This window comes from Lissotriton vulgaris, chromosome 8 (assembly GCF_964263255.1).
Source record: "Lissotriton vulgaris chromosome 8, aLisVul1.2, whole genome shotgun sequence".
Taxonomy (NCBI): Eukaryota; Metazoa; Chordata; class Amphibia; order Caudata; family Salamandridae; genus Lissotriton; species Lissotriton vulgaris.
Window position 1 is genome coordinate 610004712 of NC_141696.1, and position 12971 is coordinate 610017682.

Here is a 12971-nt window from a genome sequence, read left to right on the forward strand (position 1 = left end):
AGTGCATGAGTATACTGAGAGAAAGATTCATGGAAAGAGACAAATGGCAAGATACAGATTTATTGGGGGGGGGGAGAATAGCCAAATATAGACAGAGATGGGTGCTTATTCAGGGAGGGGTAAAAATTAATGGTGGGAGCATGTTACGCTTGTAAATGGTGGCTGATCTAATCCACTTCTGTTGAAATATCTCAGGGAACTCTAGATTGTTCTTGCATGGCTTACAAGGAAGCCACACCAATCGCTCTATAACATTTTGGTGTTTTTTAGGGGTTTAGTATTGGCTCCATAAGGCAGCATTCTGGCGTGATATATATTTAGCATCAGACTCTGTACTGGAGATTTCTAATGAATACTTCTATGGGCAGATTCATCAACTCACAAGTTTACCCAAGGTGCTGGTCTTGATCAGGAAAGTGTCCTCAGCATCAGAAATATATATTATCAAAGCCTTAGGGGGTGTTTTATTTAGGGCTGCACTATTGGGTAGCTGGAACATGCATTGTATTCCCACCATAGAACACCGTTTTATAAGATCGCTTTTTAATCTACTAACTAGTACCCCCTTGACGCCAATTTATCTGGACCTGGCCCTAAGAAAACTGGCCCACAAGTTGGATTACAAGCATTTAATGTTTTGGCATCGTCTGTGGACTATTGAGGAGATTGCGCCTTACAGAGATGTGATGATGGACCTTTTGAACTAGTCCCTGGTAACCAAAATCCCCTGGTTTAGAACATTTTGAGAGACCTGTTGAGGAAACTAAGGATGGAGGCATATTGGTCTAACCCTGAGAAGCTGTGCTCAATATCTAAGAGCAGGGTAAAAACTGTCTATTGGGAGTCCATCTGGATGAAAGAGGGGACAAAGCCGGTGGGCACCCTGACCCAGGAGTTTCTGAGCTTTAAAGCTCTTCCGTTGTTTGAGGAAACCACTGATGAAATTGTTCCTCCCCACGCACATACATTATTTGTCCAATTTAGATTCAAGTCTCTTTCCACCAAACTGTTTTGTAAAAGGTGGCGCACTAATGTTCCTTCTGATGATAAATGCCTAGCATATAAAGAAAGCCCTGAATCCCTGGTCCATTTGCTATTTGTTTTAGCCCCCACTATAAGATCGTGAGGGGGAAGTGGATAATTCCCTTGTGTAGGCTTATCCGCCCTGGCAACTACCTTGATGTATTAAGAGTTGTATCCACTGACACTTGTAGAGTAATAGTCTTTGGCTTGGCCAAATGTTGGTAAACTTTATGGATCAAACACTCAAAATATAGTGTATAACATCTTTTTATTGTATTTTTATCCAAATATATGGAAGAATTGTACCCTTTTTTATGGCTTTTATTTTTCTATGCTTCTTAACTTACTTCTTTTTCTAAGTCCACTTTAAGATCTTTGTGATCAAAATAAAAGTTATGATGATGATGATGATCTGGAAAGGTTGAAACAGCTCTTCTGCACTGGTATGTGCTACGGTGACTCCAGATCGACTCCTGTGCCTTCCTGGTCAAGAAGTACCTTTCTGGTGAGGAGACATCAGTTACACTTTTTCATGCCCTTTGACACAGATCCAGTGTTGCTGTCTAATTGGAATGTCACAGGACCTTTATGGAAAATGTTATGCCCACAAATGTCAGGAAATCACTGACTTCATTCCTGCCCCTCTCAGTAAACCTTTCTGGATTCCTATTATGCATGTTATTGGAGTATGAATCCTGCGCATGCTTTCAAGTCTGCTTATGTTATGGCTTCATATATACGATGTCTATTGAGGAAAGGGAGGGGTCTCCTTTAACATCTAACTGACTTTCTGTCTGCCATATACCTTCCTGCCACATACCAAAGGGGACTGTGTTCATCTGCTGGAGAGACACCGTGGGACCGCCATTGCCCGCTATTGCCTGCCCGAGCCAGAGGAACCAAAACTACATTTCTAGGCATTCAGTGCGGAACGCAAGTCGCACGCCGCACCGACAAGCGCCTGGAGGCACTAAAAGGGGGCCAGGGCTCCCGCAGCGTGGGATGCGCGCGGGCCGTGCCCGGGCCATGCGCAGGCCCGTCGGTGCCCGTCAGAGCCAGGAGGAGGCAGGGCAGGGCCACCCCTCTTTCTTCGGTCGTCCTATGTCTCCAAGGACTTGGTCAGTGGATTTCGAACTTTAATACCGACCGTTGCACTATAGATACTTCCATTCTTATTTGTACATCATTGTTAGCAATCAGTTATGAGCAAGGGTAATCGCAAGGGGGTAGGGGGCCCAGGAGTTGCAGGAACACTGGACACATTTCTCATGCGAGCTGAGTCCGTTCTAATACACGAAATCAAGCTCAACCAAAGGAGACTCTCTCTAGATCTACGCCGAGCCTCCATGGAAGTTCCCCTAGCTGGACCCCTGCTAATCCCGGATCCATCTACTGATTGTCCGCCGCTAGTGGCTCTGACGTCCCCAGCAACCCAAGCTACTGATCCAACCATCTCAGTTAGTGCCCCTATTCCTTCTCCTTCCCCTCCAGCCAAGATTCTCACACGCCAACAACGAACAGTGCAGGTCAAGGAAAGGGAGGGTGCCATTACAGCAAAGAAAAGAAAAGAGGGTGCACTGCCCCTAACCTCACATTGGGTCTGTGAAGTGGCAAAAACAAGAGGGGTGGCTTGCAGTAACAAAGGCGGCTCTTATGTGGCTGCAGACACAGGCACTTCCAGTCCATTAGACAATAGAGCACAGGTCAATTCTCGACAGGTGTCTAGTGATTTTGAAGACCGCATCCTAGCTAAATTTGAAGAAAAACTTGCAGCAATGCAAGACCTTCTTTTAACCAAACTGTCAGGCATTGACTCAAGATTGAACAAACTTGAGCAACATCTCCTTCTTCCTAAATCTACACCAGGTAATGGACACTTTAGTGACTCCAATGAACTTGGAATGGCAAAATCACATGTAACACAACTGCCCACTACCGAAGCTGATGCTAGCACAAATACTGTTGCGCTTGCTCCCACGGTAAATTCCTGTAGCATATTTACCGCCATGGCAAAGGCCGGCCCCAGGAGGGAAACAATAGGGGGCCAAGATAGAGGGATGGCCTGGGGTGGTTTGGAGAGCCCCTGTGATTCCCTCAATTTACCACCGGAAGCAACGCCATGCACTATCATACTCTATAATTTACCTGTCTTACCATCTGGCAACGGGGAACATTGGTTATCACTGAGGAATAAGGCCCTTCACGTGCTAAACAACAGACCAGGACTGGGTAGCCATTTATTCCAGGAATTTAAAATGATTCGTAGAATTCCATGGGTAGGAAAATCACCGTAATCTAGTAGAGGAGACTGTGTTGTGTTGAACTTTCGGTCTCCACTGATAGTGAAAACGATTCTAGAAAGGGTTGGGGCTAGGCATTTAAGCAGGGTTGGTATTAGCATTTTGCATTGGGTTTTTTCTATCGTAACATCCCTACCCAAACAACTGGAAGGGGAGATTATAGGGATATACCCCATGCACAGGGTCCATATGACTACAATTTACCAACTCACAAAAGATTTGAGCTTTTCTCAAATGTGGTAGAAATCGACTGACTAAGTCGTTCATCTGTCTTCAAAAAGACCCTTCCTCCAATGGTAGACTTGGGAGAGGGCGACCAGGTATTAGACCCTACTAACAGAGATATTTCTCCTCCACTCACACCAAATGGGTCAAAACTTGAAACATACCAAGGTTCGCCTGGTAGTGGTAGGGAGCGAGTCTGTGGCATAGCACCTGTAGATAATTCCAAGATTAAAGGGGTTTACTCCTCTGTGGTAAGGTGTTGCCTATGCCCACAGCCAGGTTACAGTGATTCCTGTAACGACACTGTAGGTCCAAAATTAGCTTCATGGAACATTGCGGGACTTGCACTAAAGACGCCTCCATTGAATGGTCTACATTCATTGAGGAGAAAGATAATCTATTTTTTCAAGAGACATGGGCACCGTGGACCAGGTATTCCACTCAGGTTATTTGAATTTTTCTAAAGCTGCGGGACAGGGGCAGCGTGGCAAACCCAAAGGGGGACTGACAACCTGGGTCAGGCACTGTCATCAATATAAGTTTGAGGAGATCCATATTGACTTTTGGGGACATTCTTATTATTAGGTTATACCAGGGAAATTTTCCTAACTTGCTACTCATTAATGTGTATTCAAGAGGCTTGCAAGGTGGAAAAGCCTCACATACGGTAGCCCTTTTAGACGCCTTCTCATTAAATCACAGAGGTGATCACAACATATTAATAGCTGGTGATTTTAATTGTACATTCGAACCCCTGGACTTTCAAGATATGAATTTTAGTATATAGCAGGATGTGCAGTGGTCAACTCCTCCTCTGGATCTTCGTGCAATAAAAAGATGGTCGAGTGCAGCACTTCAACTTAAAGTCTTTTGTCTGGAACAAGGGGTGAGAGCAGCGAACGGGAGAACTAGGTCCGACAAGCATGGGATGCCCACATATAATAGTGGAGCAACGTACCAGTCGTATAGACTTCTTAATGCTCAACAAGGAGTTCTGGCCCAATTTAACAGGTATGGTGGTCTGTAACCAACCAGAAAGTGACCACAACCCTCTATTACTCTCTTTATGCTCCTTGCACCCATATTGTGGAGCAGGGCTGGTACCACGTGTAGACTTTGTAGAGGCCCAATTGACAAATGACACTCGCCGAGTAAAATGGGCAAACAACGTGGCTAACAAAGATGAGTATGTGTACCAAATGAGTAGGTTGGTAGCTAACGCTATAGATACTCTCCAGACTGATGCTGCGCAGGAAGAATATAATCTTAGAGCTGTGCAGGTCCATGAGGACCTTTTTAGTAAGCTTAAAAGCTGTTTTACTACTAAAAACAAAACACTGATGAGTCACCCATGTTCCAAGGCTGCCGCTTGGTATAATTCCTCTTGTCGTACGGCATATAGAAGTCTAGCAGCAGCAATCAGGACATAAGATAGGGAATCTATACGTGAGAATAGGTCTGCATATAAGGCAGCCCAATCCCATGCCAAAAGGGACTGAGACGAACAACACTGGGCTAATCTCCGTAAAGCATGTTCTGGGAGAGACATGACAGCCTTTTGGCACATGGTGAAGTGGGGCAGCGGGTCCCCTAGTAAAGTGCCCACGAACTATGTGGAGCCAGACCAGTGGATTTTGCACTACAAAGGCCAGTTCGCTCGTGATGTAGATGCTCACGATTTGTTTGAAATGCCGTCCCCCATCCCAAATTTACATATATCAAAGAAAGAAGTGGAAAATGCTCTTCTCCTGATCCCAAAAGGCAAGGCGCCTGGGCCTGATTGCATCCCTGCTGACTTGTTCATCAAGGATATAGATACCTGGGCACTATATACTTAGCTCCTAGTGAATGCCATCGCCAATGGAGCACCTATGCCCAGTACATGGGCAGGAGCAGTAATACTTCCTATTTTTAAAAAAGGTGATCTCTCTGTACCGGGAAACTATAGGCCCATAAGCCTTATTGACTGCATCCAAAAGGTGTCAGCAAGGGTGGTACTTAGTAGACTCCAGGTTTGGATGGAGGAATGTGATATCCTCTCCCATCTTCAGGTGAGGTACTAGCACAGTAGATCAGGTGCTAAGGTTTATTCTTATATATTGGCGCACCGTAATCCTAGGGAGAGGTACCATCTACGCAGCCTTCGTCGATCTCAAGTCGGTATTCGATTTTGTCCCACGCACAAAGATGTGGTGTACTTTTTTAAAGCTAAGCATGCCACTGGATATCCTGGCGTTTGTGATTAAGTTACACACCCACAATTACGCGCATGTGAGAAGGGATGCGGGGGCAGTACCACAGAAAAGTTCCCGGTTGAAAAGGGGGTGGGACAGGGGTTTGTTTTAGCACCCACCCTCTTCTCAATGTACATCAATGGGGTAATGCAATATTTTGAGAATTTCCCCACGGATGCTCCGCTTTTAGTTGGGCCTAAGATCCCGCTACTTATGTTCGCCGACAACACCCTTATTCTTTCTAAGACAAGACAGGGCCTCCAACGTGCCCTTACGAGATTTGAGGAGTTCTGTGATGACCACGATCTTATCGTTAACGTGGATAAAACCAAGTATATGGTCCTACACAACTCCAAAAATGTCATTGGTGACGTCAGAATGAAGGGAGGCATTTTGGAACAAAAATATTTTTTCCTACTTGGTGGTAACAATTTTAAAAAAAACTTGGAAGCCCCAAATAGACTGCCTTACCATTAAGCACGCTCAATTATCGGATGCTCTGCTCAAGGAGCAGACACTTTCACACACCAAACCTATAGCCCCTGTGCTACAGATCTATAACACTAAAATTGGCGCCTCAATCTTATACGGGGTAGAGCTGTGGGGATATGCCAATTTCGATACCCTAGTGGCTGCCCAGAACAAATTCCTAAGGTCCATAATTGGCTTCCCCCAGTCCACCCCATTAGTACCCTTGTATATAGATCTGGGATGCCACTCGATCAGGGATATGGCACATTACAGGCCAGTTGCATATTTATTGAAGGAGGCTTTGGGTGACTCCCGAGCTTTCACAATATGCCCTGGCTCTTTTAGAAGTTAGGGATCTTAATGTAAATAGGAAAATTGTGTGGTTTAGGTGTATCAAAAATATACTCTGTGAGATGGGGATGAGCCGTTTGTGGACCTCCCCAGCCGGAAGTATATTTCCAATTAAAACCGAGTTAAAGGCAGCCTATTGGAATTTGATAATTACGAAGCGCTTTGCAGCTTCAACTAGTCCCACTCTGTCTAACGCCTTCCTTGATAGCAAGCATGAACCCAAATATGAGGGCTATTGGGATTTAATCACCTCGACTAGAGACAGGAAATTGTTCCACCAATTTAGGGTGGGAACACTTCCTACAAATGTTTTCACAGCTAAACGGTGTAGCACTAACACTAGCAATTGCCCTTTCTGTCCTGACTCGAGTGAAACACTGGGACACATTTTCTTTGTTTGCCCAGTGTATAGCAAGCCCAGGTGCAGATGGTTAAAACCCATATGTTTAAACTTGGGGACTAGGTCTAGCAGCGAGGCATTTAGCATCCTCAAAGCAACACTGGATGGGCCTACTGTGATTGCTGTAGCAAAGTTCCTGGGCTGGGTGTGGGTGATCGGTTGGAACGAAAGGAGGCAGTGGTAAACGTGCACGTAATGTTTTGTAGCTTTGTTCTACTAAATTAGCACTATGCACTTTATTGCATTGTATTGATGTTTCCCTTTGTAATGTAAAGCTCTGAAGGCTGCCCTCCCACGTGGCTGCCTTGCATGGGTGTGTTTTAGAGGGTTTTTTAACCTATTTATTGAATCATGATGAATTTCCAGGGAGCTTGTTTTAACTCAAGATAATTTACAAGTTTCTCCTTCAAGAAACATGCTGGATTCTTTTAATTGCCCTTCATGTGTATGTTGTTTCAAGTTTTGTGATTTTTTTTAAATCAAAATAAAGTTTAGGAACTGAACATCTAAAATGGACATAAGCTTCCAGCTCTTCAGATCCTGCTCACTTGACTGATATAAAGGGAAGACTTCATTCCCAGTGAGGTCCTCCCACACCAGGCTTAGTACATACCAAACAAAGGAGCATTCTTCCTCTTGATGTCTCTCCAAGTTTTAGGGCAGGTTATCTGGTTGGTGGGCACCAATCCCTGACTCTGACCTCAACATCTCCTTTGGAACTGTTTCGCGTTCTGGAGGGTATGAGCCGGCATTGGTGCCCTGTTCCTTTCTAGCTCTACTCCCAGTGCCTTCAGATGCACTACCGTCTTTTCTGACTTTCCTGCATGTGCTGCATACCCTGCTTAAGTGGTGGCGTTCACCCAAGTCTTGAGGGCTATATTCCAACCACATGTAGGTCCCTCTATTGTAACTTTGGGCCCAAGGTACCTGCAAGATTTATGATCATGCCACCACTTGAAGCCTCTACCCACCAGATGCAACAGATATCGTACCAGCAGCCCTTCATTTTCCACTAAAGTCCTTGAGGACTGTTCCTGTAGATGCTGCTACCAATGTCATTCATGGCACTGGGCTGGAATGCATATTCAGAAATCCATAGGGCCAAGACAGTTCTGGCCAAAGTGAAATTCTCGGTAAGGCCAGACTTCAGTTTCCTAATCACCCTATGCAAAGTTAAGATAAATTCTTTCAGGTGAAGAAGGGCTGTATTAAAGAGGACACCTTTAAATCCTTTTCGGGTGCTGATGAATATACATATTTGGGTCTCCAAAATGCCAGTCACTTAAATATTTCTACTGATGTTGACCTGATTTTCTCTCAGGTGTGTCTTCAGAAGACATTTTTCTTTTAAAGCATTCTTATGCAAGGACGTTGAGGTCCTTGAATTTTCATTGCCAGTTGCAGAGATAAAGATTATTTTGTTGACAGAAACTCTCTAATCAAGTTCCTCCACAATGGAACCTTTATGAGACCCTTCATTAGGCCCTTTTGACCCACCTGCATTAAGCTGACCTCTGCCCAAGCCATCTACTGGATCATCTCCAAATGATATAAAATTTGTATCTTCTCACCCTTTGCCTGAATGTCTAGTTATTAAGTCTCCATTATGTTTACTTAATAATGATACTCTTTCATCATCTTGATCTGAGAAAGAATCACAATAGATCGAGGTGTTGGGGGAGATATTTTACTCACCTGGAGCCTGGCTCTTTATTTATGAACGCCATGAATGTGGTGTTTATTTCAGTTGGGAAACGCTGAGCACATAATGGTAGTATCAGACAGGAGAAAACAATCAATGCGTCTACGTCCTGGGAAAACAAACCCTGCCTCAGGGACACGGTATATTTTAAAAAAACGTAACGTTGACAGTGTATCTTTAAAAAATGTAAACAATGCCGAACAGTTCCTCCACTGGTGCTGGAACTTTTTTGGGAGTCGGGGTGGGGGTGATGTCATCAATGTTACATCACTGAATTCCTAGGCATTGTGAAAAATACAAGTTTCACAGCAAGCATGGCAAATGAGTCATGCCCATTTAGCAGGGGCGTAGTATGGCTGTGTTAGCGGACGCGCGCAGCGGGAGCGCCAATTGTGCGCTGAAGGTGCGCCAAAGGTAAGCCCGTCTGCGCCCGTCCACGCCTGGACCGCGCCCAGTGCCAGGACCCCTGGTCCCCGCAGTCACCAGCCCACCCGCCGGACCTACGACGCCACCGAACTCTACGCACTCAACGCCGGTCGAATCCCGGGCTGCTATCGAGTGACCCCGAGACGCACCCACGGACCCTTCTGCTGCCACTCCTGCAAGTTCACCTGCATTCGGACCTGCACCACACCAGCACTGACCAAGCCGAATTCCAGCAGCAACCACCTCAAGTGCATCCTGCTCAACACCCGCACCATACACAGACACACCGTCGAGCTCTGGAACCTGCTCGACACCACAGCCCCAGACGTCGCCTTCCTCACGGAAACCTGGATGAACACCTCCTCAGCGCCCGACATCGCCATCGCCATCCCGGATGGCTACAAGATCATCCGGAGGGACCGCATCAACCAGACAGGAGAAGGCATCGCCATCGTCCACAGAAACACCATCCGCATCACGACCAACACCGACGACACCCTCGCACCCGCCGAACACCTGCACTTCCAGATCCACATCGACCCCAAGACCACCCTCCGCGGCACCCTCATCTACAGACCCCCGGGACCACGCACACAATTCAGCGAAGACATCGCCGACTTCATCAGCCCACACGCCCTCCCCTCCGCTGACTACATCCTCCTCGGCGACCTCAACTTCCACCTGGAGAACAACAACGACCGCAGCACCACCACCCTGCTGGACAACCTCGCCAACCTTGGTCTCAAGCAACTGGTGACCAACCCCACCCACTACGCCGGACACACACTCGACCCAGTCTTCTCATCCAGCAAAGACATCGCCTTCAGCCACGCCACCGGACTCCACTGGACGGACCACAGCTGCGTCCACTTCAGCTTCACAAGGACCACGATCCACCACCACCAGCAACAGGTTGCAGGCAGAAGCTGGAACAAGATCACAGCCTACCAGCTCGCGACCTCCCTGAGCATGAACCCTCCCACCAGCGCAACAAACCCAAGCCAGGCGGCCACCAACCTCGCAAAATGGATCAGAAACTGCGCAGATGACCTCGCCCCTCTAAAGACCCCGCCTAGCAGACCCGGCAGCAAGAAAGCCCCATGGTTCACCAACGAACTCAAGAGCTCCAAGAAGAACTGCCGAGCCCTCGAGAAAGCCTGGCGCAGAGAACCAACACCGAACAACATGACTGCCCTCAAGCAAGCCACCCGAAAACACCACCAACAGATCCACGCCACCAAAAAAACTGCCTTCAAGGAACGACTGGACAACAACGCACACAACAGCAAGGAACTCTTCAACATCGTTAAAGAGCTCTCCAACCCCAACGCCGGAAACAACGACATCACCCCCTCGCAAGACCTCTGCAACTCCCTCGCCTCCTACTTCCACAACAAGATCGCGGACATACACAACAGCTTCAGCTCTCAACCGACGCACGCCACGACTGAACCACCGCCCCCCACCACCACCCTCCGCACCTGGACCCCGATCAGCACCGAAGACACCATCCGCACGATGAACTCCATCCACTCCGGATCTCCGACCGACCCCTGCCCTCACCACGTCTTCAACAAGGCCGATGCTGTCATCGCACCCCACCTGCGGGACATCATCAACACCTCCTTCGACACCGCTACCTTCCCGGAGAGCTGGAAGCACGCCGAACTCAGCACCCTACTAAAGAAACCATCAGCCGACCCCACCGACCTCAAGAACTACCGCCCCATCTCGCTGCTCCCGTTTCCTGCCAAAGTCATCGAGAAGACCGTCAACAAGCAGCTGGCCACCTTCCTCGAGACGAACGGATCCCTCGACCTCTCGCAGTCTGGCTTTCCGGCCAACCACAGCACCGAGACCGCCCTGATCGCAGCCACCGAAGACATCCGAGCCCTGCTCGACAACGGAGAAACAGCGGCCCTCATCCTCCTAGACCTCTCCGCGGCCTTCGACACTGTCTGCCACCGTACCCTAGTACAGCGCCTCAGCAACGTCGGAATCCAGGAGAAGGCATTGGAATGGATCACCTCGTTCCTCGCCGGAAGGACGCAGAGAGTCCGCCTCCCCCCGTTCAGATCAGAAGCCACCAAAGTCATCTGCGGCGTTCCTCAAGGCTCCTCGCTCATCCCAACCCTCTTCAACGTCTACATGAGCCCCCTCGGAGACATCGCACGCAAACACAACCTCAACATCGTCTCCTACGCCGACAACACCCAGATGATCCTCTCCCTCACCAACGACCCCGCCACCGCCAGAGCCAAACTACACGAAGGGATGACAGACGTAGCCAAGTGGATGATGAGCAGCCGCCTGAAACTGAACTCGGACAAGACGGAAGTCCTCATCCTGGGATCTTCACCCTCCGCCTGGGACGACGCCTGGTGGCCCCCCGCCCTGGGCAGCGCACCCAAACCAACAGACCACGCACGCAACCTAGGCTTCATCCTGGACTCCTCCCTCTCCATGACCAGACAAGTCAACGCCGTCTCCTCGTCGTGCTTCAACATCCTGCGCATGCTACGCACGATCTTCCGGTGGATCCCCACCAAGACCAGGAAGACGGTCACCCAGGCCCTCGTCACCAGCCGTCTGGACTACGGCAACTCCCTCTACGCCGGAACCACCGCCAAACTCCAAAAGGGACTCCAACGGATCCAGAACGCCTCAGCACGACTCATTCTGGACATCCCCCGTCGCAGCCACATCTCCGGACACCTGAGAGATCTGCACTGGCTCCCGGTCAACAAGAGAATCACCTTCCGTCTCCTCACCCACGCACACAAAGTCCTGCACAACCAAGGACCAGCATACCTCAACAGCCGCCTCAACTTCTACGTTCCCACACGCCAGCTTCGATCGACCAGCCACGCCCTCGCCGCCGTCCCCCGGATCCGTAGAGCCACCGCAGGAGGAAGGTCTTTCTCCTACCTGGCCGCCAAGACTTGGAACTCCCTCCCGACCCACCTCCGCCTGACCCAGGACCACCTCGCCTTCAGGAAGCAGCTCAAGACCTGACTGTTCGAGCAGTAGCGGACCCCCCCCCCCCTCCCCTAGCGCCTTGAGACCCTCCGGGTGAGTAGTGCGCTATATAAATGCTGTGATTGATTGATTGATTGTTAGTTAGCTTGTGGGCTTCATTGAGAACACTATTGAAAATATATCACTAAAGCATGGGATGGTAGCACACTCATTTACAGACAGCACATTTTTGTTACAATGGACCCAAAGCTGCACAGTGATGCAGTTTTATTGATACAATAGTGTAGCGCAGAAACAATGATGTGTGGAAATCGGGTTCAGCAACTATTTATCATTTTTAGCATCACCAAGTGAAGTGTCTTGATTTGTTTTGATCCTATTAAATCTTTGTTTATATAACACCCCAGAATTACAAAAAGAAGTGTTTCATTTGTGCTTTCCTAACTGCTGATTTATTTCGATATATGTGTAAGGATAATTTACAGGCATTTAAATGTATGTTAGAAAAAAATAAAATCTTATTGTCTTTCCCTTCACACTTCCTGTACTTCAGAAAAATTGTCACATATTGCAAAATCCTCTAACTTTGCAGTCTGAAAAGGAAATGTAAACACCAATCTCCACGTTTAAAGAGTAAGAAGCAATTCGTCAGAAGACATAGCCCGACATTTGACCTCTGTGTTCAACTATACAGCAGTTGCAAAAAGATGAAAACACAATGTAAAGGCATCTTTATTGCTCATGCACCTTCTGAACTCCAGTTTGGTTAGTTTGGGGGTGCAACACCAACCCGTACCCCTAATTCCACCGCCTAGCAGGTCAAAATGCCACCATGGCCTTACAGAGGCTGTCTGGCATTG